General features: G+C 44.1%; 1 long non-coding RNA gene across 1 annotated transcript; it reads left to right on the forward strand.

Moving 5' to 3' along the window:
- Positions 1-6,778: 6,778 nt before the first annotated feature.
- On the forward strand, positions 6,779-7,685 carry LOC133931403 (uncharacterized). Its single transcript, XR_009911891.1, has 2 exons — positions 6,779-7,261; positions 7,435-7,685. It is a non-coding gene; the product is annotated as an uncharacterized LOC133931403 (long non-coding RNA).
- Positions 7,686-8,230: the final 545 nt, after the last annotated feature.

The raw sequence follows: 8,230 nt of genomic DNA on the forward strand, positions 1-8,230 counted from the left end.
TCGTTGCTCACCTCACCACCATGAGTCGCCTCGCAGCTTGCGATCATCCTCGCCGCCATGATCATCATGGATATTGTGTTGGCCTTCGCCAGCAGCAGTAGGGTAGTCGTCTTCACCACGACGAGCCATCTGCGTTACCTGAGGTGCCCTCATCTTATCAGTGGCCCCTTTTGGATGCGAGGCTGCCATCGGTCCATGGTGGCGAGGACCGGCAGCGACATGCTCCTTATGCTCAGGAGCTCGCGCTGCCGGAGTAGGCACCACGATCTTCTGATCCCTATGATCCTCAGGAGCTTGTGGTGCCAGAGTAGGCACAGCGATCTTCTCCGCAAAGCCCTTTCGACCCCAGACAACGCCGACAGAAGCAGGTACGTCGGACTTTGAGCTGTAGATGGCCGTCGCGGGTTCTCCTTTCTTGTTCACGGCTCCCGCGCGTTCACATCTCTTGTTCACGCCCGCGGCGCGCCCTTGCGCCGTGTGATCAGCGGCTCCATTCTCGCCCTCGCCTCCGGCTGCCACGGTCGGCACGACGTAGCCATGGTGGGGCTTTATCACGGGGGACGGCACGGCCGGCTTGTAATGAAGTTGACCGTCCTCTTGATCCAAAAGAGCACAAGCCGTCGTGGGCTTCTGCCGCTGGGTGGCAGGGTGCGCGGGCGACCCGTGATCGTCGTGGTCGCCGCATATGAACGGCAGACACATTGCCGGCGCCGAGGTAACTGGCCGAGCCTAGTGCGTGTAATTATTGAATGAGGGATCAGACTGGAGGCTAGATGGGACGAATCGTTAGAGATATTGTTGGTCGGGAGAATATATCGCAGCATATACGGGGTGCACTGCAGTAAGGTGAGTTCGTACGACTTAAGCTAACAGGAACCTCGAGGTCCACCGTATTAAGCAAAAGACAGATGCTCTTCCCCAATGATGGAGAATTTATTCCTACGGATTTAACAACACTGCCCTCATCCATGGAAAACACTTGGGTGTTTCGTGGGGGCTTCTACGAATCCTCAAGAATTGCGATGCTCTATGTTTCAAAAGATATAAAAGAGGCAGATAGCGACACAAAGTGCTGCTAGCTTGTCCTTTGATACTACCTGTTTTGTTAATTGCAAAATGTGGTTACATATTTAAAACGTTCAGGTACTTAATGCCAAGCTTTTTTCAATACATAGGTACGACGTGATGTGAAGTCGTTCGCACATGCGTAGTGTACACGTTGGAGTGTCCAGACTTCGGGTCCCAGACTCGAATGCTGCTGTTCATCACCAATCGCGCTCCATGAGGCCTTAGGTGCCTCTAATATATATTTAGCGTGTGTATAGAACGAGCTTATGTGCCTCTAATATGTGTATAGAACGAGCACAGCTGTATACATATAGGATGAAATGTGAATGCCGTGTGTATACAGTGGCATGCTCAATATTTCAATAATGAAAGTACATAGCTTAAAAAATTGATAACCAAGGTACATTGTATATTTGGGCCATCCATAATCATGGATGAAAGCAGAATAGATAGTTTGCAATCCGATTTATAGGTACCATAAGCCTTTTTAGATATCTTTTCAGATGCGGATGCAGATATGCATAGTTTCATATGGATACGGATATGGTATAAAAAATCCGGCGGATACAAATTATCTAATTTTTAGATCAGATTATCCGTATTTTATTGGGTCCACCGCCTCCGGCCCAAACCAATACTTTCTACTATCTATGGAATGGAGTAAGGATTCTATATATCTAAGCAATGTAGTATTTTGAATTATGCTACTAGCTATTTGTTAGAAACTTGCGTAACTGAATAAAGTGGAGGACCTTCGGCTCACCAGAGGGATCCAAAGGCTCGGTGGGAAGCACCCACAATTTAGAGAATGGTGCACTGCTATTAATGTCACTCAACTTATCGGTTACAGTGCTATCCTATTTATAGATCGTATCTGACCGCTCTCTATTACAATTTACGATATTACCCCTCTAACTACTATATTTTTGGTATATTTGTACGTAATTTGGTACTATCGTAGATACAATTGGCTTATTTACAATCGAGCCCTTCCACATCCTCGATTTCTAGTCCAAGTCCTTCATTCGCTTGAGCTCTCGAATATCTTTGTCCTCAGGCACCTTCGGCATCCCCTTCGGTAGGCTCCTTGTCACACCCTGATTTGCAGATTTCTCAAATTTCTAAAAAAATTCAAGAATAGTTGATAGATCAAATAATTAGAATAGGAAAATCCTATTTTCTAAATTCAAATTCAAATTTGATTTGGGATTATCATTTTTTTATGCATTCATGCTGAAAATAGGCATATATGTTTTATTTGGATTTTCCTTGGATTTTATTTGAGCTCTTTCGAAGTTTAATTGAATTCATTTGAGTTTAAAAATAATTTCTAAAATTTTTTTTAGAATTTTTAGGCTTCTTTTGGTATTTTATTTGGATTTCATTTGCTTTACTTCTCTTTTACGAAATCCCAAAATCGAAGAAAAAAATCCTAATTTTTCCGTCCGGCCTATCCTATCTCTTTGGCCCATCTTCTTTTCTCTTTTTCTCCTCCGCTCGACCTGTTTCTTTTTCCCTGGCAGGCCACTCCTTCTCCTCCCCTCTCCGCCAAGGCCCGACCACCACAGCCCAACTCGGTCGTGCCCGCTCACCCTTCCGCACCGCAGACCAATGGCGCCCTACCTCATGCCACCTTCACCGTCTCACTGCAAGCGAGCCCATCATCCTTCGTCGTCCTCAACTGGGACTCCTCGGAGGAGTCCGAGCTAGAGTCAACTGCACTACCACCCATAAATAGTAATCGAGGTCCCCATCATGTGCTTTGTCTTAAACTACCGCCAACTTGTGCTCCCATTCCCAAAATCGCCAATTCGTTGATATCCTAGCGCTGCCCGCCACCATTAGAGTAGCTCGGTCAAGCTCGTCGAACTCGCCACTTAGGCCTAGCCAACGTCCACCTTCTTGCCCACAGCTTATTCGTCGCCTCCGAAGTCCATTGGTGCCTTATCTCTGCTCCCCACTCACTGGAACCCCGTCACAAATGAGACCCGAGCTTCATCGTCGCCTTCTTCTGTCGCCAGCCGTGTGCGCCGCCTCCCCGAGCCATCTTGTGCTCTTTGTAAACTTGTCATGCTTCCCCGATGCTATATCGCCACTTGCCGGCGCAAGACGTCCACCAGAGCTCTATTCCGGCCATCTTCCGGCAAGTCACCGCCGTGTCCATGCCCTCCGCTGTCGTCTTCTTTCTACGCCGCCACAAAATAACCATCGGAGATAACCACAACTGTCGGATTCATCATCAAGAGCCCAGATTAGATCAGGCATATACCTCTTCGCTAGCCAATAAAACACTGACATGTGACATCAGCTGCCACCTCGCCTTGCCACATCAGCCAATCTGCATATGTGTCAATCCGTGTCATCTGCCACATCACCAAATCCAGCACAGTTATCTACCCTGTCATTAAATCATCTTTTCCAATACAAAAATAATTCCAAATATTTCTAGAAATTAGTAATTTTGCAAACAAACCCCTAAACATTTCTGTTTTCACAAAAGAGCTCCTGTCTTTTTACAGTTTGGTCTCTAAACTTCTCTATATTTACAAAAAGGTCCCTCTATTTTTACAAAAAGGCCCATACCTATCTGTTTTATTCAAAATAAGTCTTTTTCTTTTTCAGATTTAACCCTAAACTTGTTTTAGCCATAACTTTTTCATTTTAGCTCCGATTTAAGTAATTCTTGCGCTCATATTTTTCTAAAAACATGATCTATTCGAAGGACTTCAAGACTAAGATTTTGACAACACTGAGCAGTATTGGGTAAAAGGCAAGTATACTCCTTAATCATCTTGAACCTATGTTTTAAATATTTTATTTTACAAAATTGCATGCAATATCTGTCAACTTGATGGGTAGTCACCTATGTTAGGGTTTACCTAGTTATTCCTTTATATTCCTTGAAGCCTAAGTGGTAGTTGGTATGACTCTCTTGGATAGAATTGCTTAGCCATGCTTTTGGGATGTTGGAAAGTGTCATATACATGTTTAGTGGATATATGCAATGGTGATGATGATGAACTTGTTAGTAACATGGAACCCTAGGACTTGGGCAAAGAGATGGTTTGATTATGGTGGTTTATGTGGTGGGCTTGTGGATACGTTCCAAGCAGAGATGTTAGGTTTTGTTGATTATTTTCTCTATTGGATAGTCTTTGTCCAAGTGTCACATATAAGGACCGGTTCATGGAGCGACAACCCAAGAAATACAGTTCGAACATGAGGCCGATATGGGTAAGGCTTAGCATATTGATTAGACACCTGGCTGGAATTCATTGGAGTACCAGGATCTAATTGATGGACCATGCTTCATAGTGATCTCCTGGCAGCACACCACTGGCATGTGTTAAGTGTCTTGAAAACACGGCAACATGGATATCATGACTCGTGGCTAAGAGTTGGATAACCTCTGTAGAGTGTAAAATTGTTATAACAGTCATGCCCTCGGTTATGGGAGACTTGGATCCTCACATGATTAGATGGGTTTGGTTTGCTTGTGGATATGGTTATGGTTTGCAAGATGGTTAGTTTTCGGTGAAGTCTAACAGTTTGATTAATTAGGATATATTCACTTAATAATTGTTCAATGCTTTTATAGTTCAATTGTTTTCTTGACTCCCATTTATGCAAATAAATCCCATGCCATAGGACATGTGTAGTGCTGCTCAGTGAGTGAAGATATTGAAGACTATCAAGATGAGGTTGTGACGTTCTAGGCGCGTGTCACTAGGTCGGTTGCCTGCGGTGTTGTTGGGGCACCAGTGCTTCTGCTCTGCTGCAGATATATTCATAGAAAATAATATATGTCAATTGTTGTAAGAGTTTAACGTTTATTCTATAAAAGTATTGCTTTTGTTACTTCACCTATGACGTCCTTATGTGTGTTGAACATCCTGGGCACACATAAGCCGCATCTGATTTTGTCCGTTAAAACTGGGTGTGACACTCCTTCATGCTTGTTATAAGCCTTGTAAGTGACATGTCGAAGGTCAGGCTTCTGACAGAACTAGGTGATTCTATCACCAAAAGACGATGAAGTTGTTGCCTTCATGGATTACTTCAGAGTCGGACTTCGCCTACCCTATGACAAAATGGTAGTGAAAGTCCTTCAAATCCTTTAGGTTTTTCTCCATCAACTGACGCTGAATGCTATTGTTCGGCTTTGCCTCTTTGCTTGGGCAGCTAGGTCTGAAGAAGCGAAGGCCACGGCAAGGGCCTTTGCCGCCACCCACAGTCTTCACCACCAGCCAAAGCCAGTCTTTGTTGACAACATGCAATCTGAAGCCCGCTATGGTTGCGCAAACTTCACTAACCGAGGGGGTTTGGTCACACCTGCTATGGCCTACAAGAAAAAATGGCCAAAGTACTGGACGCATTGGTGGCTCTACCATAAGGTAGACAATAAGGAATATCTTGTGTCAAAGTGCCAGTGCTTCAAAGTTAACCACTCCCTAGACGTGTTAATAAGGGGTCCCAGCAGGTGGCCTTCAAAGCCTTCAAGCGTTGTGCGAAGCACCTGAGCACTCACGACCTTATCGAGGAGTTTATTGCTGCAGGTGTATGCACTACAATACCAACCCGCCTCTAGCAACGCATGCCTCAGAACGGATCTTGGATCCGCTGCTGCCCAGCCCACCTCCTCGCCTAATAACTGCCCTCGGCCAGTCCACCCCTGCGAGGCTGGCGTCCAATTTCCCCACCCGCCTCCGCTGCGCACATAGGGTTTCGCCCCATGCGATTGCTCCTCTTCAATTGGCGTCGGCCACCGGCCTCCTCAACAACTGCCCCCCCCCAGGTTAGTCCTGCCTTACGTAGACACCTGCAGTCAGTCGCCTACCACGACGCCCGCAGATCTCGAGCGCACCGTCCACCCTCTACATCCTGTTTGCGCCCCCATCATCCTCCCATGGGCCGTGGGCGTTGTGCTCCCTAGCGTGCTCCGCTCCTCTGAAATCCCCTTCAGATCCAGCTGCAGTGAGGAGGGGGCAAGCGGTGGCCAGATCTGGAGGAGGTTGTCGCATTCTCATCGCGTCCGTGCAGCCATCCCCTCCACTCAACGGTGCCCTGCTGCCTGTCCTCCATCGCCCTCCCCTGGCCCCCGGCATGTACCTCCCCTCGCAATGCCTTCCTTCCTGAGGTATTTATCCCCTCCACTCCGCCCTATCTGTATACATGCGGATCAGTCTATGACATTTGGTGCATGATGTGTGATGCTCTGTGGTAGTTATGATTGATTTTGCTCTACAATATTTCCTTCCAATCAGTAAAAGTCGCTGTTCAAATCTGATGGACCCTGCTGCAGTAGCGAAACAAACCACCCTGATGAGTTTTCCATATCTCCAAGGTGTTCGATAAAATGCCATTAAGATGGATTTCTAGGATAATAAAGATGAGCTGTCTGTTCCTTTCAATAATATCGAATGGATCATTATCACTCTTAAAGGACTAAACCAATAGAATCGGTCTGCACTAAAAACAAATGGTGAAATTTGACATTAAATGTGCTTGCTGTTGGTGCATTTCGTTTTGTCTAGTTTGATTAAAGTGGAGACCAATAGTTGCTGATCTAAGGTAGAAACTTCAGGCCATTTTCGTTGCAGTGTCCATTATTGATAGTGTTAACATAAGGAAACCTGAATTTTATTAGTTCTCTTTGCTGCAGGGCTTGTCAGTGCGATTTCCGTACTCTCTTTTTTCCAGAGGTAGTAGTTCCATCTTGTGATGATACATCTTTGCATGAGCGTTATCAGTGGCTCACTTGGTGCTCTTTCATGATTGAACAGGCCTTCATTGAGAATTTTTTCTGTACAGATTTGTTTCTCAATACGAATCTCGAGGAATAAAGTTAGCTGTTTGACATCCTTGCAGAAAATATAATGGTTTCCAATTAGTATATGAGATTGAGTTGTGTCAAATATGTTGTCTTTAGGATTCCCTTTTTCTCGGTTCAAGTAATAAAGGGAGCATACAGCATAGGATTTGAGATCGTCAGTATGTGTGTTGTCCTATTTCCCAAACTACCATCTTTAGTTGAATATTTACAACTATTATAACATTCACATATGATAGTTTGAGGGCGTGCATAATAACCATTTGTGTTTTTATAGCAGGGCACTAAACATATGGAAGCTACAGCCTGTACCATACTGCTTTTGGAAGAGTGGCCACGTATTGTAAACTACGGGGAACTCAGGTGCGAGAATTCTGTTCAGTTTGTATGGGTTAGAGTACAAATATTCTTTATGCACTTTTTCATCTAGATATGATTTTTTTTCTCAAGCTGACTTCCTATTTAGAATGTGTGTAGTATAAGATAGCATTCTTATTTCAGCTACCTTACTGAAATTGTGTACGTCTCATTTGCAGATAATTAGATGGATAATTCATGCACAGCTCAAGGAAGAGATGAAAATAGCAATATGAAGAAGTTACCAATCTGATGAAATGAGATGCATTCTGATTTGAGAGAGAAGCAGATCAAACATGTTAATTTGATTATACTACAGTTGAGTTGTGTAGTATTTGGTGCATAGTTCGAGCTGAAGTGTGTATTAAGAGGTTGCATATATGTACCATATACAATACTAAATTATTAATGAAAATCTTTTCAGCAGCTATTCTTGATTGTATGTCATATCTGTTCTGTTGCTCAATTGATGCTCCAGAAATTTAGAAAATGGTAGAAATATCAACATGTTTATTTCTCCCAGTGAGCTAGTTGTAATGTCAAAGAACATTGCTTACTCAAGCTTGCAACGCATATGCAGATGTTGGTGAAACCAACTATATACGTTGCTAGCTTGCAAAGCTTCTTTGCACTTGTTACCAATGCATATGTATGCGTCCCAGTAGACCATTGCAAAGCCACTTCTTGCAACGCATGCTTAATCTATTGGTATAGATGCTAGCAACGATTATTTAGACTTATAGCAACGCATATATACGTTGCTAAAGGGGTGTTCCTCTTGTAGTGATGGTGACTTTGCAAAGGATTGATCATTCCCTTCTTTGGGCCGAAGGGGCCAGAGGGACTATGCCATCCCCAATTTGATTTTACAGGGAAGCCAGGTATAAGATTTTGTCTAAACTCCTTTGGTCTTCGTGTTTTTTTTACTCTTTCTTATGTTTCTATGTTTTGAAATAGTTGTGATGGTCACGAAGG

Source organism: Phragmites australis, chromosome 10 (genome assembly GCF_958298935.1).
Source record: "Phragmites australis chromosome 10, lpPhrAust1.1, whole genome shotgun sequence".
Taxonomy (NCBI): Eukaryota; Viridiplantae; Streptophyta; class Magnoliopsida; order Poales; family Poaceae; genus Phragmites; species Phragmites australis.